At 42.7% G+C, this 24,486-nt stretch overlaps 1 long non-coding RNA gene across 2 annotated transcripts in view; it reads right to left on the bottom strand.

Annotated features, from left to right (window-relative positions):
* Positions 1-3,325: 3,325 nt before the first annotated feature.
* Positions 3,326-24,486, bottom strand: part of LOC138757188 (uncharacterized) — a 119,305-nt gene continuing 98,144 nt past the window's right edge. Inside the window, exons 4-5 of one of the 2 annotated variants that reach the window (XR_011353409.1) lie at positions 22,652-22,782; positions 3,326-5,486 (exon numbers count right to left, since the gene is read on the bottom strand). This is a non-coding gene — a long non-coding RNA (uncharacterized lncRNA). The remainder of the gene's footprint in view (positions 5,487-22,651; positions 22,783-24,486) is intronic. The other variant, XR_011353410.1, reaches the window with a different exon arrangement.

The raw sequence follows: 24,486 nt of genomic DNA, 5'->3' as shown, positions 1-24,486 counted from the left end.
GTTCTGCTGAAGTTGATCAAGAGAAAGTGGTTGGAGCCCAGGTGGACAGGACCCTACAGAGTGGTGGAAAGAACGTCCCACGCGGTTCGACTACTGGGAAAAGGAGAGACATGGTATCATTGGAGTCAGTGAACAGCAACGGACCCACCGACACGGACACTGGAACAGATTCGAACGGAGGTGACTGAGAACCTGTGAAGCAACTACGGACTAAGAACTTTTTGAACAGGTCCCTTTAAAGAGACTATTGGATTACGGTGACTGTACATCAGTATTTGAAGTGATATCTCTATATTGAAGTCAACAGAATTTATGGGGCTGTGACGAACACTATGTGGGGACTATGGGTGATGTTGTTCCTAGCCCTTGAAGGGTCTGGAGACGGATGCGGTCAGCATGGAGGGCCCATATGAACCGGAACAGTACTTTGCAGATTGGACTGACTTTCCTGAACGCTGTGTTGAGGCCCCCCACTGGACTGAAGTGTGTTCATAATGACCAAGTTTGTGAGGTTAAGTTTAACAAGGGGTCGGAGATGCCGGTCCTTGCAAAAACTCCTGAGGTCTTGGTCCCATAAGTTAACTGGTGGTTGGTCTCATTTTCATGAGACCAAAAGGGGGACTGTTGGAATATAGGGGTTAATTAATCATAGAAAATATGTAGAATATATGCTTATGTACTATTCATTTTGTGTACATGAATCCAGTACTATGTAACAATGTAATATTTACCTCATGGTGAAGGGAAAGAGTAATGTAAGTAAGGGGCAGCCACAGTATGTAGCAAAGTTGGCTGATTACAGTAGGTTTAGAATTGCCTGCTCCCAAAATACAAGAGAGAATATGTATGAAACAATTTAGTAGGAAGGTTAAGGCAAAAAGAGGTGTTGATTAGCACAAGAGACGATGGCCAGACAAGAACAAAGAGTATCCTGACAGAGACTGTCAGAAACAAAGAGAATGGAAACTAACTCAGTAAGAAGGTGAAGACAGAAGGAGGTGTTGAGTAGAACAGAAGAATATGGCCAGATGAGAACAAAGAAATAATTAGAAATATCTGGGGTATGAATTGATTTCTGATCAAAACAACAGGATATTCTGGCCTTGAGGATTAAGATGGGAGCTCTACACCCCAGATAACTGCAGAGCAGGAAATTACTTGTGATAAATCTTATGCAAGATATCTAGCAAAGAAAGCCAACTTTTGTTCTGTATGATAATGAAATCTAGCAAAAGAAGCCAACTTTTGTTCTGTATGATAAGGTTGAGCTATATAAACTGTAGAGACTGGACAGTAGAGGTCAGTCTTGGGGAATAGCTCACTGTGCAGGTGACCTATGAACTAACGACTGAACCAGAGCTCTGTTAAGCTTTATTCTTGTGCTGTGTTATAAACTGATTGTTGAACCGAATACCTTCTCCTATCACTTCATTTAACAAACACGCTGGACTCAGACGACACATAGACTAAGCCAGAGTCCGACAATAGCAATAAACCCAATAGCATTTACTGAGTTGTCTGATTTAGGCAACCACACCTCGACTTAGTTCCCGTTTCCATCTCTCTTTTACCTGCTCCATTTTCATCTAAACTGCAATGCCTCCCTGCCCACCCCACCCATCTCCCCCTCCCCACTGCTGCAGAGGTCACTTCCCCTACCCATCACTTCACCTCTCCTAGCTTCTGTCCAATATCCTATCAATTTCCCCCTTTCTATACCTCCTGTTCTTCCTTTAGTTTAAATAAAGAAAGTTGCCCTGAAAATTTGGCTGACCATTTCTATCCGTGGATGCAGCCTGTCTGTTCACTCAAAGTTCAGTCTCTGCAGGTTTTGTGTTTCTCTGGTAAATCTCTATTAATGAATAAGCAACATATCTGAACATGATATGACAAAAAGCCTGATGGTTCCTTTCCAGTTGGTACCTCAGGCCTCGAATTATTTATCAATGGTATTCTAAAATATATAGGTCTAAAAGAAATTTATGTCTGCTATATTCAAATGCTTCAAAAGTAATTGCAACCATCCAATGTTGCAAGAGCACAGTAATATGTTATGAAACTAGTATCCAAAATTTTAGACTGTTAATGTGAAGCTATGAGTTTGAACGTCAAGTAGCAGCTGGGGAATTTAAATTCAAATAGCTTAATAAATTTGGAATAAAAATTTTGGATCACCAGCAGTGATCATAAAACTGTCATCTTATCTACAGAGGAGGGTTATGCCACCATCCTGACACTGCCAAGTATTTACACCTCATTAAAATGGGGGGAGAAAACTGCACACAAAGAATGTGTAAGCACTGAGAATTGGTGACAACAGAGAACAAGGCACTTGTTAACCATCCACTCAAAATCAGGAAATCAGAGAAACTTGAAGAAAAAGAATTGCATTTCCAATAGTTTTGACTTTTATAGCAGAATTAGCTAACTGGAGATGAGATCAGGGATTAAAATATAAATCGGATTCATCAAAGTAATGGTGGATATTCTGGTTGACTGTTCTCAAATTTAAAAAAAAGAACTGGAAAATTTCCTCGAGCAGGTCAAACAGCATCCATAGGAAGAAATGGAGATTAGTTGATTTTGCATCAATATTAATTTTGGTAGTTGATAATTTGTTTTTTTTCCTTTCTACGTGAATCTTCTTCCAAATGTTGAGCAGATGGTGCAGTACTGGTGAATTCCCAGGATGTACCAGCTTTTCATCGCACTTATATAGTATATGTTCAGGTACCTTCTCCCCTATTTTATCTAGTTCTAATCTGGTCCAATCTGGTTTTTCCCTTGTTTGATAAAAATCTGATAGGTATCTTAATTGTGCTGCTCTATAATAATTCTTAAAGTTTGGTAGCTGTAAGCCCTCTTGTTTGTACCATTCTGTTAATTTATCTAGCATTATCTTCGGTTTCCCCCCTTTCCATAAGAATTTCCTTATTATTTAATAAATGGGACCCAACAGTATCAGATAGATGTTTTTGCTGTCAGGAGGAAACGGGAACAACGGTACATGCAATTTGGGCATGTGAGAAAGTGGAAAAGTTTTTGGAAGATCTAAATCAGATATTAAATAAAATCACAAAAAGCAACATACCAAAAAAAATCAAGCGATCTTTCTTCTAAGTAATATAAGAAGTAAAGAACATGGACTCGCTTTGGATGGAGCACAAAAAAGATTTATTATGATAGCCTTAGCTGTAGCAAAAAAATGTATTATGTCAACCTGGAAATCAGAAGATAACCTGAGGATACAGCAATGGTACATAGAAATGATTAAATGTATTCCATTGGAAAAAATAACATATAATTTAAGAAATAACATCACAGTATTTGAACAAATTTGGGAACCGTACATGGAACACAACAGAGAAGTCCTACCGCGGACCTCCACCACCTAAAATGACAGAAGGAGAAGAAGACGAAATGAACTGACCCAGTGTGTAAAAGTAGATGACACTATTTTCTTGTTTATTTTCATTGTGTGATGACATTGTTTAATGAGTTTAATGTATCATTTATGTTGAGCATTGAGTGGGTGGGGAGGGGTTGGGAAGGAGAGAGGGAATGGAGGGGGATAAAGGGGAGAAAATGACACGGTATATTTTGGTCAATATGGTTCATAGTGTGAAAAATTTTTTAAAAATTAAAAAGTAATTATGGAGTAGGTGTGAGGCATAAGACTTCTTAAAACTCATGAAATTCTTGTAGAGTTGTTTTCAGAGAATTGTTTCTTCATATGAATGATTTCCCCCTTTTGCATAAAGGTTTCAGAACTTGTGTTTTCTTCCACGATGATTTCACAAACTCAGGTATGAGTCTGACAAAGTAACCATAACAATGGTTACAATCCAGAAACAAGAATGATCTTGCTTTCTTTTACCCAGAATTGAGTCAGTCACAAGTGGCTTTTTAAAATGCTACTGTAGCACTACTCTCTCTCTCTCTTGAACAAGAGAAGCAGCAAAGTGGCCATCCTTTCCCAAGCCACCATAATTCTGTGTTCCTCACCTGACAATACAAACACTACCTCTATGACTGGATTCTACTGCATTTTTGGCTCCAGATTAATCTTGGTGCAATATTAAAAGGCAGCTTTATGGAGTGTCAAAATCACATGACATCACTGCTGTCTTTGAAGTTTCTTCAAACCACTTCAAAAGTATGAATCATGAGCAAAGGACTCTAGCCTGTCTGCTGTCCATTGAATCAAAAAGTCCTCTTTGTGTACTTAGATGCTTCTGAGCAAATATCTATTGTTTCAGCAATTCAATTCTAAGTTAAATGAAGAATCACTTCAGATTTTATGGTTGATTACCCATCTTCAACCAACAATGGAAAAGCAAAAATGTCAACTTTCAAAATGGTTTCTGCATGTAGCGGTCTGTGGTGTGTATGCCCCTGTCCACCCACAAAATCCCTTTACTAAGAAATATATATAATAACTAAAGATTAATAGTAACACAATTCCATCACATTTAATTGACTAGTTTTATGTGCACAGTTTAATAACTCCAAATGAAATGGGTCAATTACAATTTTTCTCAATAATTTTTTTTTCCATATCAATTGGGTCAAGAGCCATGGTTCTCAACCTTTTTTTCACCTACCACCTTAAGCAATCCCTTACTAATCTCAGAGCACATGTGGCATAGGAATTACTTAAGGTGGTATGTGAGTGGAAAGAAAGTGTTTGAAAACCACTGATCTCAACTAACTGTTACAAACATGATCTCATGCATTCATTGAGGATGTTAGTAAGATGGAATTCAGGACAAGGATTAGAAATACCATAGCCTTAATGACAATAGAGCTGTGTGTTGAAAATATGGATCACTGCCATCTTCTGAGGATTGCCAACAACTTATTGAAATATGCAGCAAATTAATGCGGTTTAATGATTTCTTACATGCCTTACATGTGTTATTCTTCTTGGTGAAAAATCCCTAACAGGTGTGGAGAAATATAGTGAAAATTCAGAATAGTAATTTCACCCGATATTCCACTTTCTTTTTTTTTTAAAGTGAAAGCAATAAGAAATAAAGAAAGGCTTCAATACATATATAAAATTATAAAACATAGAATTTATTGTTTTCATGTGTCAATGTTTTGATGGACTTTGAATGCTTTAGTATTAATGGTAGTTGTTGTGAAGTACAGTAAGAACAGGCAGACCTGATCACCAATACGTGCCCAGTAAAAGACATTGATGAGCTGTTCTGTTTTGAGAGCAATAGCTTCAGGTACCTTTCTTTAAATAACACTATCCTACAACTTACTCCTTATTTAAAAGACTTCAGCTGTAATTAGTAATTGATTGTTGAGTATCATTTGCTTTCAGTCTCCACCAAATTTGGGCAGTAGCAAAATCCTGGCAAGTGCATTGAGTAGTGGTGTGATAATCTTTCATGGATCATGTGTTATGTCTAATACCTAAAATAGATTTCAGCTTTCAACCAGTTCCAATGTAATCAGTAGTCATTCTTCATATCCTGCCAAAGCAAATGATAGTATTTGAAAGTCAATAACATGCACAACGATCACTAAAATAGCAGTTATTAAATATCAAATTAGTGATAAAAAAATTAATATCAACAATTTATTTTTATTATACATGTGCACAAGTTGATACAGTTGTAAAATTTGTGCATATTTTGTTATCTCTGAGTCTAAGAGTTTGATGCAAGTGAATTAATGTGTTAGATTAGAAACAAGTGACATGTTTGTTCAATGTCACATTAACTATGCAATTCAGATTGAATAAAGTTGGCTCAATCGTGAAAATTTAAGTGGTTCCGCTAAATTATTCTCTGTTTGATATTTAGTGCGCTTTGACATAAGCATTTACATTTTATATTATAGTCCACATCAATAATCACATACTTTCCGGATCAGCTCTTTGTTAATCAAACAGCAAAATATTTGTGACGGCAGATAATCTGATTAAAAATGGAAAATTAAGTAAAAAGAAGAGATGCGATAAGGGAAACTACAATGTGAACTGTTTCAAAGTAGCTCCAGGTACAGCCCAAGTGTTCTTCTATTTGAGTCTGGGGTTGGTGGAACTCCCAAAAGACCTTGATATTTTCCAGATAAATGTTCTGACTATTTCAGTCATGCCACTGTTGTAACCTAGCTTCTGTGAGAGTAAAACTAAGAGTGTGCAAAGTACCTCTGAGAAGTGCATGAAGGCCAAGATGCAAATTTATCTCCACTGCTGACAACCTCCCCCACACACCCATTCGATGGATAACAGGTCAGCACAGAAATATCTTAGCACAATTACTTAAGCACAATTCCCATATGCAGCTAGCACCTCCTACCCATGCTATTGATTGGTTGCATATTTTATCAGGGGTCTCCAAATCAATTCTTACTGACACTGCTCCAGGCTATCCTGCATTGCTAAAAATACACATGTGCAAGGTTAACCTGAGCCTCATAACCATTGTGGCTGCAGCAGTGCTGAGGCTTAAATTTTGTAACTGAATCTAGTTTGAAAAGGCAGGAAATGGTGGAGTATGAGAGAGCAGGTGCCCAGATTTGCCAAGCTGCATCATTTCACATTCACCAACACATCTTGGCGCCTCACAGTTTGGCGGGCAGCAACCTCCTTTGAAGAAGACCGCAGAGCCCACCTCACTGACAAAAGGCAAAGGAGGAAAAACCCAACACCCAACCCCAACCAACCAATTTTCCCTTGCAACCGCTGCAATCGTGTCTGCCTGTCCCGCATCGGACTTGTCAGCCACAAATGAGGCTGCAGCTGACATGGACTTTTACCCCCTCCATAAATCTTCATCTGCGAAGCCAAGCCAAAGAAAGAAGAGAAAAGAGAAGCAGTAGAGAAGCATTGTGTTCACAGAAGCCAGAGGTCATGGTGAAAAATATGAGCAACCAGATAATTCTGGAGGTTCAATGCCAGAAGTGCAGGCACTGCAGTCAATTATTCAATGATCTGACAGGAAATTGCCAAAATATATGTGTTCATATTGTGAGAAACAGGAGGACCTTCACAGATTTCGCTCGAGACAAAAATTAAGAACAAAGAACATTTATTGTACAACAGTGCAAAGTTGGGTGCTTCCCCTTACCATGGGAATACACACACATATTGGAGCTCATCCAACTTTTATAGAGTTCATTTCAGTGTAGAGATACTCCCCCCCCCCCCCTAACATTCTTCTGCCTTCTGGATTGGTTTGGCATTTGGTAATTCTGTCTGCCTACGTGCAGTTTCTGTAAACTTGAAAGACCATGGGGTATCCTGTCTGGGTCCCATCATGTCATTCTCCATATTCATGAATCTGCCTTTGTCCTTATTCACACCTCTCAACCCCCAGGACTTACTACCTATGCAGAACCTGCTAATTATTTTATCACTATCTAGACCTTTCTTCTATTGTACTTGCATAATCCTTCCTCACACACTTATCGGAATTCATCCCTACTCAGCACTTACTTAACTTCCTCTAGTCTAGTCTATTATTCTTTATTTTATATTCATACTAATTTTACTTCCTATAATCTATTATCTCTCACAATATCAACGAGATAGACAAGGCAAATAGTGCCTTTGGAAGACTACACAAAAGAGTCTGGAAAAACAACCACCTGAGGAAAAACACACAAAGATCAGCGTGTACAGAGCCGTTGTCATACCCACGCTCCTGTTCGGCTCCGAATCATGGGTCCTCTACCGGCATCACCTACGGCTCCTAGAATGCTTCCATCAGCTCTGTCTCCGCTCCATCCTCAACATTCATTGGAGTGATATCATAACCAACATTGAAGTACTCAAGCTGGCAGAGTCCACGCTGCTGAAGACCCAACTGCTCTAGGTGGGTCACGTCTCCAGAATGGAGGACCATCGCCTTCCCAAGATCATGTTCTATGGCGAGCTCTCCACTGGCCACCGAGACAGAGGTGCACCAAAGATGAGGTACAAGTACTGCTTAAAGAAATCTCTTGGTGTCTGCCACATTGACCACTGTCAGTGGGCTGATATCACCTCCAACCATGCATCTTGGCACTGTTGGAATCTAGGGGTTAAAACAGTATGAAATAAATGATTAATTAATAAGTGTATATTTACTGCATGGTTCAGGGAAAAAGGAATGTGATTAAGTGGCAATCACAGCATGGAGCAAAGCTGGCTGAGCAAAATTGTCTGCTCCAAAATACAGGGAGAGGAAATGCATAAAACGATTTAGGAGGAATGCTCAAACTGAAGGAGGTGGTGAGTAGCGCAGGAGACACAGGCCAGACCAGAACAAAGAATGGCCTGCAAGAAACAAAGGGAATGGAAAACCAGTCTAGGAGGAAGATTAAGTCATGAGGAGGTGTTAAAGAGAACAGCAGAAATTGGCCAGGCAGGAACAGAATGGTGATTAGAAATATCTGGGGATGAAGTAATTTCTGATCAAATCAACAGGATAGTCTGGCCTGGAGGATTCAGATGGGAACGCTACACCCCAGATATCTGCAAAACAGGAGATGACTTGTGATAACCCTTATGCAAAAAGATCTAGCAAAGGAAGACAACTTTTGTTCTGTATGATAATGAAATCTAGCAAAGGAAGCCAACTTTTGTTCTGTATGATAAGGTTGACCTATATAAACTGAGCCAACTGGACAATAGGGGTCAGTCTTGGGGAATAGCTCACTGTGCAGGTGACCTATGAACTAACGATTGACCCAGAGCTCTGTTAAGTTTTATTCTTGTGCTGTGTAATAAATTGACTGTTGAACCGAATACCTTCTCCTATCACTTCATTCAAAGAACACGCTGGACTCAGACTACACATAGACTAAATTAAGAGTAAGGTAAAGCCAGAGTCCGACAATTTGGTGACCCCGACGTGATGAAGATGGAGAAGTGACGGAAGAAAAAGATATGAAACACCGGTCGATTGTGGTGTGGTGATAACAACAAGTGACCATTCTACAAAGGGAGGTAAGCAGACGCCTGTTTTAATGAAGTTCTGCTATTGGCAAAGATAAATTGTGTGTTATCACTACTCTGCAAAAGCCCTCGTTAAAGCCAAAGAATAAAACAAAAGGGGGTTGGAGTCCCCCTAGTAGAACGGGGTTGGAGTCCCCTGTAGTAGAAGGGGGTTGGAGTCCTCCTAGTAGAACGGGGTTGGAGTCCCCTGTAGTAAAAAGGGGGTTGGAGTCCTCCTAGTAGAAAGGGGGTTGGAGTCCTCCTAGTAGAACGGGGTTGGAGTCCCCTCGTAGCGATCTCGAGAGATAGGTTTAGACACTTGGCCAATTAGAATAAGGTGTATGGTGATGGTTATTTGCTTCTATAGTGTGTAATAAGTATTTGATTAAGGATCGTGTACCATAGTAGTGTATAAGTATCTGTATAAGGTGCATTGTGATAGTTATTTGTTTCTGTAGTGTGTGATAAGTATTTGATTAAGGATCGTGTACCATAGTAGTGTATAATAAGTATCTGTATAAGGTGCATTGTTTTATAGTTATTTGTTTCTATAGTGTATAAGTATCTGTTTAGGAATCGTCTAGTGTATCATAATAGTTTATAATAAGTATTTGTTTAAGGATCGTGTGTAGTGTGCTGCTGGTGTTCATAATAACGTGGGAAGGGACGAAGTAAATTTCAGGGTGTCAAAATCCTACCAGGGGAGAGACCCAGTGAATCACGGTCTAAAGGGTTAAAGATCGGAACGGAGATGGAAGGAGTAAATAGGGATGTAGTGCAAGAGCTCGGGGGAGACAGAGGGGTTCCCCCATCTGTAAACCGACAGTGGCAGAAAACAAGGAATCAATTACTGGGAGGATTACCGAAGGGAGAGGAGGTACAGGCTATGGCACGGTACGAACAGATATGGAGAGAGCTGCAGAATCAGGGGAAGGTACCACGAGGGTTTGAAAAAATCCGGCTGGTACTGTACTTAGGAGAAGCAGAGAGGGAAGCAGCCAAGGAGGTACAGGAACATGAGGCAAAAGGACAAGGATCTATATGGAATAGAAGAAGGTTTAAACAACAGAGAGAAGTGAAGGAACAGAGAAGGGCAGATTTACACATTATGACATTGGCTTGCATGGCTGTGGAAGCGAACCTTCAACATGATATTAAAAAGGGATCCCATAACACTAAGGAGAATACGGGGGAGGTGAAGCCGTCAGCCCCGTTATATCCAGAGTTACCGGAGACATTGCCACCACCTTATCCTATTCCCCAAATGCCAGTGATGCAGATAAGTGAGGGAATAGTGAATGTCACTGAGTTAACAGGTCCAGAACTACATGAGGCGAAGGAGAGACTGAAGAGAGTTGCGCAGGAGAGAGTGGAGGAAACAAAAGAGTGGGTGCACGAAGTACAGAACGATAGATGTGCAGTAAGGAAAAATAGTAGGGGCTTGGGAAATACAGATGAGAGAGAGCTGGGACAAGAGGAGAATAGGAAGGGAAATGACCCAGCAAGTGTCAGGTGGGAGCGGGAGAGAGAGCAGAACGAGGATACTGATCTAGCTAGTGTGAGTGTTGAGAATGAAGAGGAGGAACAGCCAGTCACGATCAGGGGAAGCATGATCACACACAGAAGACAGGGTCAGGATAACCCTCGCTCCCCTTTGGGATATGCGTTGCGGGACAGGGAGGAAGTACGGCTTCCAGAAAGGTATAGACAGATGCCGCTAATTTATGAGGGTCCGCAAATTGGGGAAAGGTATCAACTCTTCTCATTCACCGACATGAATTGTATTTTGGACAAAATGCCACCTCCGACTGAGGGAGGTGGAGCGTGGATGGGAAAGTTCTGCCAATATACGATGGGACATAAGATAGCCATAGGGGATTGGAGAGCATTATTGGGTAAACAGCTTGGGCTGTGGGAGATACAGCAGGTAGAAATGATCGCAGGAATCACTAGGTGCCTCGATGCCGAGCCATTTGCCAACCATGCTATGGCAGTAGGAGGGGCAATGAGAGATAAGTTCCCCGTTCCCCCCGGTGTCATGCAGTCCCTGACCTTTTCCATAAAGGAGGATGAGGAGATCTCGACTTTTTTGAGTCAGTGTAAGGAGAGTTGGACGGATAAAGCAGGAGTACACCCAGCCACAGATCCCTTGCAGACTACACTCTTTAGGGCTGCAGTAATGAATGGACTGCCAGCTGTAGTTAGGGAGGCATTAGAGAATAACCCTGATATTCCTGGCTGCTCGAGTGAGCAATGGGAAAAACATTTGACCCATCACATGAAGCGTTACAGGGCTAAGCAAAAGGAGGACAAACAAACTACGGAGTCGGCACAAGTGCAACTCCTTAAGCTTCAATTGGACAAGGCTAGGAAAAAGGCAAACAAGGCAAAAAAGATTTCCTCAAAGGGTGCGAACCAGATGATTCAGCAGCCACCGCAGCCACCACAAGGGAATAATATGAGTTGGCACCCGGCCCCATATTGGGCACTGGGTCCCACCTATGTGGGCAGAATGGGAGGTCCAATGGGGGGATTCCGAGTAAGAGGGAGAGGTCGGGGTGCTCCACGAATGCAACCAGCCGTATGTTTTGTATGCGGTCAGCCAGGACACTGGAAGAGAGACTGCCCCCTAGCTTGGGATCCTCGGGACACTGGGGGAAGGGGATGTGGACCACCACAAAATGAGCATTGGGTCCAGCCCCAGAGATCGTCAGTGCCACCCCCAGTACATCAGGCACCCTATGCGGCTCTAGCTCCGAAGAGATAATTCCCTTTGCTGACAGAGGAGGAGCAATATTGCCCACAGAGACGGAGCCCGAGCACCCACGAGCAGGCTAGGTTGGCAGACCCTTTCCTGCAGATTAAAGTAATGGACATGGAAGTATCCTTTTTAGTGGATACAGGAGCCAGATTTTCAACACTCACTGGCACTGAATTTCAAGATAAAACATCATCCTCTAGCGTCCAGCTGATAGGGTTCTCGGGTACACCAGAAAATCTGCCGTTTTCTACACCACTAGTCACTTCTGTGGCGGGACAGACTTTTACACATCAATACATTTTGTCAGCCAGGTACCCTACCAATCTCTTGGGCAGAGACCTGTTGGTCAAGTGCGGAGCATCGATCCTTTGTGGACCCAGCGGAATAGAGGTCACCTTTCCAAATGGATATTCTATGAACTGTTCATTAACTACACTGCATTCCAGTTCTCAGATGTTGTTGGCGGCAGCTGGAGGATCCGCGTCTGAGGGACAATGGGCTGACATTTACTGGGGGTTGTTGCAACCAGAGGACCCACAGAAGGGAGGGCTGCTAAAGCTTTATAATCAATGGAAGCCGTGGATCCAGACATTACACCCATATACCCCTCCCTTGGACCCTCCCCATATGACCCTGTTTTACGATAGGGATGGGGATGAAATGTATCAGCATGCCTTTTATGAAGACACCAAGACACAAGAGAAACTTGTCCGTGAACTACTCTTTGCAGACGATGCCGCTTTAGTTGCCCATTCAGAGCCAGCTCTTCAGCGCTTGACGTCCTGCTTTGCGGAAACTGCCAAAATGTTTGGCCTGGAAGTCAGCCTGAAGAAAACTGAGGTCCTCCATCAGCCAGCTCCCCACCATGATTACCAGCCCCCCCACATCTCCATTGGGCACACAAAACTCAAAACGGTCAACCAGTTTACCTATCTCGGCTGCACCATTTCATCAGATGCAAGGATCGACAATGAGATAGACAACAGACTCGCCAAGGCAAATAGCGCCTTTGGAAGACTACACAAAAGAGTCTGGAAAAACAACCAACTGAAAAACCTCACAAAGATAAGCGTATACAGAGCCGTTGTCATACCCACACTCCTGTTCAGCTCCGAATCATGGGTCCTCTACCGGCACATCTACGGCTCCTAGAACGCTTCCACCAGCGTTGTCTCCGCTCCATCCTCAACATCCATTGGAGCGCTTACATCCCTAACGTCGAAGTACTCGAGATGGCAGAGGTCGACAGCATCGAGTCCACGCTGCTGAAGATCCAGCTGCGCTGGATGGGTCACGTCTCCAGAATGGAGGACCATCGCCTTCCCAAGATCGTGTTATATGGCGAGCTCTCCACTGGCCACCGTGACAGAGGTGCACCAAAGAAAAGGTACAAGGACTGCCTAAAGAAATCTCTTGGTGCCTGCCACATTGACCACCGCCAGTGGGCTGATATCGCCTCAAACCGTGCATCTTGGCGCCTCACAGTTTGGCGGGCAGCAACCTCCTTTGAAGAAGACCGCAGAGCCTACCTCACTGACAAAAGGCAAAGGAGGAAAAACCCAACACCCATCCCCAACCAACCAATTTTCCCCTGCAACCGCTGCAATCGTGTCTGCCTGTCCCGCATCGGACTTGTCAGCCACAAACGAGTCTGCAGCTGACGTGGACTTTTTACCCCCTCCATAAATCTTCGTCCGCGAAGCCAAGCCAAAGAGAGGGCAGGCAATGGGAGATTAATTCGGACTACATAGTGGTAGGAAAATAGGGAATGGCCGCTATGGTAGCACTGACATCTGAACAGCTGGAATGGTATGAGATGGCAGGTGAGGCCATTCCTCATATCACCCTTGCAATTGGCACTACTCATCAGGCAAAAGATTTGGGACCGATGTGTCGGAACTTGATGTCCCTAAGTGACTGGTCTGACACCCAAATACCGACAGTGCAGTTCTCCTCATCTGGTCAGGCATACAAAATTTTGTCTCCAACATATGATCAAGTCCTCCTTGAGCATAGACAGATTGAACGCTTTCATGGTAGAGAGAAGATGGATCACCCCGACTCGGCCCCTATGCTACATTCTCTCCCTGAGAACCTGTGGTCAGTGGGACCAGCAGATGTGGGTTTTTGTCAGCAGGTTGATCCCATAACCTTCGAACTGTCAGATTACACCCCTATTTGGCAGATGCAGTATCCCCACAAACCTGAAGCTGAGGAAGGTTTGGCAGAGACCATTGATGGCCTTATGTATTCAGGGGTGTTGGAACATTTGCGTTCTAGTTGGAATACACACATTTTACCTGTTCCTAAACAAGACTCGGGCAAATATCGGATGGCCCATGACTTAAGGCGCATCAATGGTATTGTGAGAACACCCACAGTTCCAGTACCAAACCCATATACTGCCATGACTGCTTTAACCCCCAACCACAAGTGGTTCTCTTGCATAGATTTAGCGAATGCTTTCTTTTGCTTGCCGCTGGCAGAACCATTAAGAGATGTGTTTTCGTTCACGTATAGAGGTAGAAAGTTGCGGTATACTAGGCTTCCACAGGGCTTTATCTTATCTCCAGGGATTTTCAATCAGGTGTTGAGAGAACAGCTAGGGGGGCTAGCACTGCCAGGTGGGGTAGTTCTGATCCAGTATGTAGATGACATCCTATTAGCAGCACCTGATCATACTTCCTGTTTGGAGGCCACCTGTCTCCTGCTAGTGCAGCTGTTCAAGGCAGGCTTTAAAGTCTCTCGTTCAAAGCTGCAATGCTGCAGGCAGGTGGTCACCTTTTTAGGGAGAATGGTCTCAGCGAAAGGCACAGGGATTTCCCCTGCACATCGAACAGCGATACTACATCATCCAAAACCAAAGACAGTAAAAGAGATGCTTTCGTTTTTGGGTTTGTCAGGTTATAGTAGGCAGTTTATCCCATCGTATGGTGAGTTGACACATCCACTGCGAACTTTGGTGAATGAGCAGGGGATGAGGAATCTGGGAGCTACACTTGATTGGACTGCACAGGCTGAGATGAGTTTTATTCTATTGAAGCAACAGCTACAGATTTGGCGATTCCAAATTATAACCTCCTTTCTTTTTGGATGTTTCTGAAAAAGCACACACAATTGATGGTGTTTTTTTTCAGAAAAAAGTGGGTGGAAGATGTGTGCTCATGTATGTGAGTATCACACTAGACCCAACGGAAAACAGACACCCACCATGTACGAGACATGCAGCGGGAGTAGCAAAGATTTTACAAAAGGTGGCACACATAGTAATGGGACATGGCCTGACGGTATTAACAGCACATAGCATTGTAGCATTTGTGAGCTCGACAGCATTTACAATGACTTCACTAAGGCAGACGAGACTAGAAAAGATCCTGAATGCTCCAAATGTTACATTTACCTATGAAGGCATTAACATGGCAGACAATATGGGAGAGGGAGAACCACACTGTTGTGAGAAGAGGGTAGTAAAGGATATTAAAATAAGACCTGACTTACAGGCGACACCCTTAAGAGAACCAGATGAAACCTTGTTTACAGATGGGTGTTGTTACAGACACCCCACAAATGGATTGAAAGCTGCCTATGCGGTGGTATGAAAAACTACAGGAGGATTTGAAGAAATCATTACAGGGACAGTGAGAGGAAAGGAGTCAGCACAACTCGCAGAACTACAGGGAATGATAGCAGCATTAGAATGGGCAGAAGGGAAGGAGGTCAATATATATACAGACTCGGCATATGTGGTAGGGACAATTCAGGTTGAACTTAGTCAATGGATTAGAAGTGGGTTTTTAACAGCAGCAATGACCCCAATTAAACACGAGAAGGATGTTAGGAAACTGGCTGAGCCCCTCCTGAAACCAAGGGCATTAGCAGTTCTTAAATGTGAAGGACATGATAGAACAGATACGATGGTGGCTCGGGGAAATCAGGAAGTGGACATGGCCGCTAAAAGGGCAGCAGGATACGGCCCTCAGTTTATTATGATACAGGCATACAGAACAGCACATGACTTATTACCACCGTGTAGGGTAGAAGTAATTATACAGGAACAAGCAAAGGCATCACCTCAGGAAAGGATGGTATGGGAGGAAAGGTGGGCAACCAAGGATCAAGGACTATGGAGATCGATAGACGGGAGGCCAGTTTTATCATCTGGACTCATGAAACCCCTCCTCGAGGAGACGCATGGGCTAACACACTGTGGAAAGAAGCAGATGATAAGGTACTTGATACATTGGTGGCGCCCCTTCCTGCCGGCGATGGTGGAGAACCATATTAGAGAGTGTGAGGTATGTATAGCTTTCAATGTAAAGGCGACTGTAAAGCCACATGAAGGTCAGTTCCCGCTACCTAAGTTACCAGGGCAGGAAATCGTACTTGATTATACGGACATGATTGAGAGGGTAAGTGGCTATCGATACCTCTTAGTAGCAGTAGATGTGTTCACAGGGTGGCCAGAGGCAATCCCTGCCAAAAGAGAAGATGCAAGGACGGTATGTAAATTCCTGATCAACCAGTATATTCCGAGACACGGATTTCCTAGAAAAATTAGGTCTGATAATGGAAGTCATTTTAAGAATAATGATCTACAGGAGGTAGAAGCAATGTTGGGATTGAAACATGCTTTTGGAACGGTGTACCATCCGCAATCCCAAGGGAAAGTGGAGAGGATGAACCAAACAATAAAAAGTAAGATCGGGAAAGTACAGGCACGGACCAAACTAAATTGGGTGGATGCGTTGCCCCTGGCATTAATGTCAATAAGGAGTTCGGTAAGTTCTGTGACAGGATTTACTCCATATGAACTACAAACAGGGCACCAGTTTCCAGGACCGGGAGCCGAAATTCAGACTACGAAGAATGAGGTAAGCTCAATGGGATGCAAGCTTTATTATGAAAAACTAACGGCTCTGGTGTCAGATTTTTCACAACAGGTCACAAGTCCCAACAGAGAAGGGGAAACACCGATACCTTCAGTCGCGGAGTGGGTTCTGCTAAAGGTCATCAAAAGAAAGTGGTCGGAGCCCAGGTGGACAGGACCCTACAGAGTGGTGGAGAGGACGTCCCACGCGGTTCGACTACAAGGAAAAGGCGAGAGTCAGTGTGCAGCAACGGACCCACAGACACGTACACTGGAACAGATTCGAACGGAGGTGACTAAGAACCTGTGAAGCAACCACGGACTAAGAACACTTAACGTCCCTTTTTAAAGAGACTATTGGACTACGGTGACTGTGTATCAGTGGTTGACGGCATAATCGATTTATTGGCATCAAAACAATGAAGGGAGCTGTGATGGACACTATGTGGGGACTATGGGTGATGTTGTTCCTACCCCTTGAAGCATCTGGAGAAGGAAACAACTGTACAAAGTGTTTGTGGTCAGCCTAGGAGGCCCATAACGATCCGAAACAGTACTTTGCGGATTGGACTGACGTTCCTGAACACTGTGTTGGGGCCCCCATTGGACTGAAGTGTGTTCATAATGTCCAAGTTTGTGAGGTTAAGTTTAACAAGGGGTTGGAGATGCCGGTCCTTGTAAAAACTCCTGAGGTCTTGGTCCCATAAGTTAACTGGTGGTTGGTCTCATTTTCATGAGACCAAAAGGGGGACTGTTGGAATCTAGGGGTTAAAACAGTATGAAATAAATGATTAATTAATAAGTGTATATTTACTGCATGGTTCAGGGAAAAAGGAATGTGATTAAGTGGCAATCACAGCATGGAGCAAAGCTGGCTGAGCAAAATTGTCTGCTCCAAAATACAGGGAGAGGAAATGCATAAAACGATTTAGGAGGAATGCTCAAACTGAAGGAGGTGGTGAGTAGCGCAGGAGACACAGGCCAGACCAGAACAAAGAATGGCCTGCAAGAAACAAAGGGAATGGAAAACCAGTCTAGGAGGAAGATTAAGGCATGAGGAGGTGTTAAAGAGAACAGCAGAAATTGGCCAGGCAGGAACAGAATGGTGATTAGAAATATCTGGGGATGAAGTAATTTCTGATCAAATCAACAGGATAGTCTGGCCTGGAGGATTCAGATGGGAACGCTACACCCCAGATATCTGCAAAACAGGAGATGACTTGTGATAACCCTTATGCAAAAAGATCTAGCAAAGGAAGACAACTTTTGTTCTGTATGATAATGAAATCTAGCAAAGGAAGCCAACTTTTGTTCTGTATGATAAGGTTGACCTATATAAACTGAGCCAACTGGACAATAGGGGTCAGTCTTGGGGAATAGCTCACTGTGCAGGTGACCTATGAACTAACGATTGACCCAGAGCTCTGTTAAGTTTTATTCTTGTGCTGTGTAATAAATTGACTGTTGAACCGAATACCTTCTCCTATCACTTCATTCAAAGAACACGCTGGACTCAGACTACACATAGACTAAATTAAGAGTAAGGTAAAGCCAGAGTCCGACAGCACCTCACAGTTCAGCGGGCAGCAACCTCCTTTGAAGAAGATCGCAGAGCCCACCTCACTGACAAAAGACAAAGGAGGAAAAACCCAACACCCAACCCCAACCAACCAATTTTCCCTTGCAACCGCTGCAACCGTGCCTGCCTGTCCCGCATCGGACTTGTCAGTCACCAACGAGCCTGCAGCAGACGTGGATATACCCCTCCATAAATCTTCGTCTGCAAAGCCAAACCAAAGATATCCTCAAATACCATATCCTCCCAACTTCACCAATTGATATTTTCCAGATTAATGTTCTGGCATTGTTTTATTGCATGTTAAGTGCCACATCATTTACACTTGAATGTCTCTCCATCTTTTTGTTGTTTCTTATGTCTCATTCTCTATTTATCTGTGAATACAGACACTGTGGCTATGGCTCTGCATTTGTTTTCACTGGTCATTGCACTCTCACTGAACTTTTTTGCATGTTGCAGAACTAATTCACTGATGTAGCATATCATCACAGCTCCACTAAGATAAGATCCATCTCTCATAGTAACCTCTCTGTCACTTCTTGTCAATAATCCTGAACACAATTTGATCACAGATCAAAATTGCATGTTCTTGCTTTTAATTTCAAGTCCTTTAAAAAAGTATCAAGTATGTGAGCAGAACACGTGTCTCTCGAACATTTGACTTTTCTTTAGTGAGCAGTGCTCTTCAAACATCTTGATAACCTTGTTGAACTTGTCCTGGTCATCTACCTCAGCAAAAGCAAACTTGTAGAATCCCTCTCAAGCTTGATTTCCACCATGATAAGTTGCAGTGAAATCTTCCTTGCATTCAGTTTCCTATCAAGCTCAATGGCTTGTATGAATCTTTGTTTGAATAACCACCACTTTGTGGTCGACATTCTCAGTCCATTTCACAGCATCAGGAGGCTTCACGCTTTCCACGTCTCCTGTTGATACTGACTCCTGGTACCTTGTGATGTTTATTTTGTTGTAATAAAGAAACTTGGTTTCTTTTGTATTAATTAAATTTTATTAGCATCTCACGACATTGTGGGGCATCTATTTTGCATCTAACCCAAACTGGAACATTCCACCTCTGACACTCTCTATTGGTCAAGAGGATCACCAATTCACAATCACCACATATGAGGTCAAGATCACCAACAGAGGTAAAACCATTAGGATAACACTGTCTTCATACCCAATTTTTATCATGTCTTACAATATTTAATGGATGTTTGAAAATACATAGTCTTGGTGAGCTGAATAGTCTATTTCTGTGCAAACTCTAAGATAATTTGAGGAGACTCCTTTCAGATATTGACAAGTTACATCTTGGCATGGTGACAGAAGACCAAGAAGAGAGCAATGATTAAGACAACCCATCACTCGGTTACACATTCAGAAATAATAGAAAAATTATTGACATTGCAGATACCTTAGAAGTGAGAGATAAATGGCAATGACACTGACCATTGCCTTGCAAATCTCCAAGACAACAATTGTACAGCCAGAGGACTGGAAGCTTGTAAACAATGCACCATTGTTTAAAAAGAGGGAAAAACAATCAAATGTCTAATGAAAGCCAATCTAACCATGGTGATGGAAAATTATTGGAAGTGTTTCCAAGAGACAATATTAATTATAATATTCAATAGTGCATGTTGAATTGGTGGGGGTTGTATGGGAGGGAGTGTGTACAGATAGAGGTCTACAGCATAATGAGGGGAATAGATAGGATAGTTAGTACATATACTAAGACAAACATTTGTCCAACTGACGCTACATAAGAACCATATGTACCTTTCTGAGTTACCTACAAAGTTGACTTAAAGGCAGACTTAGAAATGGATCTTGTTTGCAACCTGGGGACTGTATGTATGCTTTTTTTTATTTTTGCTTTAGAAGTGGACAAAAGAAGCAATGACTAACTCAACACAGACTACCCACCCCCGTCCTGCTTTGCAACATAGCATTTACACTGCTGACATTGGTACATTTCCAATTGATTACAAGCTTAAAGTGTTGAAAGGGAGGGTTGGCCATGTTATGCGGCTCAATAGCAGGAAAAGAAGTTGGAGTTCTATATAAGAGATGGCCTTTGCCTGACACATGGGCTATCTATGCGAATTGTCACTGAAGCCCAAGGCTGAACATGCCTCATATTTGGGCATATACAACTTCAAACTATATTATTATCTGGGGGTTCTGTATGAAATTGAATGTCATGAGGCTGTCAGTAAACATAATTCAGTATAAATCTTGTAATGAGTGGAAGATTATGTCTAGGTTTAAGACAATGGACTGAGGAGCCTCTGTGGTAATATTCAGGTGCGACCCATCAACCATTCTCCTTTGAATAATATTTAACTTCAGTTTAGTGAAGAATTTTCATCTTGATTCACATGGACTTCAATTTAGCAAGATTTTAGATTGCACAAATAGTATTTAGATGTCAACGCCAAACATTTTCAGTTCACTTGTGAAATTTGAGTCTTTTCTTCCCACAAGATGCAATAGGTCTGGAGGGAAGTGCTCATGCTACATAACATTATCATTGCAAATATTCCTGCTGAGTAAGTACAGTACTTCTTTATAATATTATTCCATCACACCGTTGGTGATTGAGAACACACTGAGTGCAATGGACCAGATTAAAATGCTCTTGTAAGGAAGAAGCAAGCTTGCACTTTATGGTCCAGAGACCCAGCTGGATTTTAAACACAATTTTTAATCAATATTATTGAAGTGTCGTTGTGGCCAATCGTTTCACTGCATGCATTAAGTTCAGATATGTTGCGATGTCAGGTGGAGTGGAAAATGGATGTCAAAAGTGGGAGAGATTCAATGACAGGAGCTGCAAGAGGGAAAACAACTCTAACAAGAGGGAGATAACTAAACATAAGTTACTAAAAGTTCACAGTCAGCATGTCAAGAGAGGGTGAGAGAGTGAGGGATGCACAAGATCTTGATGTTACAGGATGAAGTGATGTACAATTATATTGCTGTTTTTATTGGATCACAGGTTAGAACTCAAAACCATAAAGAGCGCCAGCACATGTTACAAGCAACAGTTTGGGTAAACCTTGAATTTGCAATTTACACTCAAATCAAAAGGTAATAAATTCATAGAATGTGGAAATCCTGGGAAGATTCACCTTCAATTTCTCTTGCTAAATCATTGCAGATGGTTAGCAACAATCATTTTAGTTACAGGTTAAGTGAGCCTGGTTTACTGAAAAGATATTTGTGTCCAAACTGCCTTTTATAACAATTCAATATTTGCAGGGTCAACAATTTTGACACCATCTTTTAATTCCAGATCATTTAATTCATTCAATTTAAAATGATGGTTTGAACACATGTCTTTGAATTGCATGGCCTGGTCTCTGGATGATTAATTGAGCAACATAATTATGACATGACAGTAACAGGTACAGGTACACAATCCTTTATCCGGACATCTAAAATCTTGAAAGCTCCAGAATCCAGCAAGTGGGAAGAGAGACAGCAGCGCGGGTCGGGCGGGTAAGTGGGAGAGACCAGCAGCGCGAGTTGGGCAGGTGAGGAGGGAGGGGAGACTGGCAGCGCGAGTTGAGCGGGTGAGGAGTGGGGGGGGGGAGACTGGCAGCACAAGTTGGGTGGGCAAAGGGGGGAGACCGGCAGCACGAGTCAGGCGGGCAAGGGGGGGAGATGGCAGTGCGAGTTGGGTGGGTGGGGGGGGAGATCGTCAGCAAGAGTTAGTCAGGCGGGGGGGAGACTGGCAGTGCAAGTTGGGCAGGAATGGGGGGGAGACTGGTAGCACGAGTGGGGCGGGCAAGGGGGGGTAGATGGCAGCGCGAATTGGGCAGGCAGGGGGGGAGACTGGCAGCGCAAATCGGGCAGGAATGGGCAAGGAAGAGAAACTGGCAGCACGAGTCGGGCGGGCGGGGGGGGGTGGTGGGAGTGGATACCGCAGCACAATTTGGGTGGGCTTAAATCTGGCTTTCCGAAATCCGGAAAAATCCGAAATTCAGAACACACTGTCCCCCAAGGGTTCCGGATAAAGAATTTTTGCACCTGTACACAGCAAGATTTTCTTTGCTGGATTGCTGTGAATATAGATACATCTCTCAAAGCTATAGCAATGTTACCTCTGGCTCATTCTGCATCTCATACAGCCAGTGGGAAAAGAGATTAAGATGACGAAATAAACAATGAACTTTGAATAGCTAATTGGCCAATATTGTTGATGCTCTCTGTACTTGTCTGGAAAAAGCTGCAGGCATTATAGCTGAAGGCTAGAGTCTCTGTCAGCACTGGTAAAGGTTCTTAATATCCAAGATTGTCCAGTTATCTCTGAAAGACTGACCCTAATCTCTCACATCCAAACACTCCTGCACTTTTGCTGATAGAAATTCTGTACAGCTGAGACAAAAGCCTAGAATTTTATATGGACACGAAATCCAACTCCCTGTTGGATCTGTTGTTGCAATAGATGATAGAAATACACATAGGACGTTATAACTTTCTTAATTTATCACTCACAACAATTCCTTGTCCTGGTAATCTTCAAGTCAAGTTCAAATTTATTGTCAGACTCCATTCTTGATATCGCATACAACTCAGATTCTTCTTCTTATGATTCAGCAAGGTTTTCTACTTCTTGGTAGGGTGGGCTACACTCAGGACAAAGATATGTTTACAAAAGAGAGAAACATAAATAAAGAATGCAAACAAGCTGTGCAGATGCAGAAAAATAAATATTCTGTAATAAGTTATGTGCAAAGTAAGGGTTGTTAAATGAGTCTCTGATTGTGTGTTGTTTGAGTGTCTGATGGGTGGAGGGGTAGCATCTGTTCCTGAACCTGGTGGTATGAATGTTGTTGCACCTCTTTCCTGATGAAAGCAGTGGGAATAGACTATGTCCTAAATGCCAGGGTTCTGATTGTGGTTTTGTCAGCAAATATATGGATAATGTTATTCTCATGAAGTCATAGGTGTAAAGCAGGTGAAGCAGGGGATCTAAGTACGCAACCCTGCTGTACTCTGGTACTGATGAATATTGTGGAGGAAATGTTCTTGCTAATCTGCACTTACTGTGCTCTTGATGTGCAAAAATCCAGGATGTAATTACACAGTAGCCTATTGAGGCCCAGGTCTTGGAGTTTGCTGATCAGTTTTAGGGAATGATGGTGTTGAATGCTGAACTGTAGTTGATAAATGGCATCCTGATGAATGCACCTTTGTCGTCTAGGTGTTCCAGGGTTTTGTGTAGAGCCAGTGAAATGGCATCTGATGTACGCCTGTTGCTGAGGTTGGCAAATATGTCGCCGCTCAGACAAAAGCTAATATGTTTCAATACCAGCCTCTCAAAACTCTTCATCATTGTGGATGTAGTCCATTTAGTGGTGACATTTAGGCAAGTTACCATATTCTTCTTGGGCTCCTATACATGGTTTCAAACCATGCCCTGTCAGAGTGAGATGTTGAAGATATCTATGAAATTATTAGCCAGTTGGTCAGCAAAGGTTTTCAGATACTCGTCTGGGTAGTCAGTCTGGACCAAATGCCTTCCTTGAATTTACTCTCCTGTATAAGCTTATACAACCTCTATGGATACTAACAGTAGAAAATCACCAGAAGACAATCTTCTCAGGTAACTCAAGTGCTGGAAATGACTGAAAGTAATCTAGTTGCTTCAGAATTTTAACAGATGATCATTTGATTCAGCCTAAATAGACCTGTACTGAATGTAGGGGCAGATTCTCCAATGCATGTAGACTACATGACAGTGAATGTGGTGGGATATAGGAACCAACAGGACTAAAATAAATTAGCATCTCATCTTTAGCTACGTTGATTGAGACATTTTTTTTTTAATTGAGCCATACAGCACAATAACAGGCCATTATGGCCCTCGAGCCCATGCTTCCCAGTTACACCCAATTACAACCCCGAGTCTGTTTTGGAGGGTGGAAGGAAACCGGAGCCCCCGGGGGAAAAAAACCACATTGACACGGAGAGAACATACAAACTCCTTCCAGGCAGCATGGGAATTCAAACCCCAGTCCCGATCGCCGATGCTGTAACAGCGTTGTGCTAACCACCATGTGAATTGTGACCCAAAGAACATTGCCTTTTCCTCAAATTAGATGGATTTTTAACACCCCCCCCCCCTCAAAAGGCAAGCAAAGTTTCAGTTTCAAGGTTTTACCTGTTGCTGATGTAGGACAATGGAACCAGAAATTCATGCCCTAATTTACAAATACAACATCAAGTGGCTCTGAAAATTGACCCTTAATTTGGTTTCAATTCTTTTTTTAAAATTGTTGCAATTACAGAATTGGAATCTACCAATCTTCAACAAGACCCACATGGCA

Source organism: Narcine bancroftii, chromosome 3, assembly GCF_036971445.1.
Source record: "Narcine bancroftii isolate sNarBan1 chromosome 3, sNarBan1.hap1, whole genome shotgun sequence".
In the NCBI taxonomy this organism is placed as follows: domain Eukaryota; kingdom Metazoa; phylum Chordata; class Chondrichthyes; order Torpediniformes; family Narcinidae; genus Narcine; species Narcine bancroftii.
This window is presented reverse-complemented; position numbering and strand designations above follow the sequence as displayed.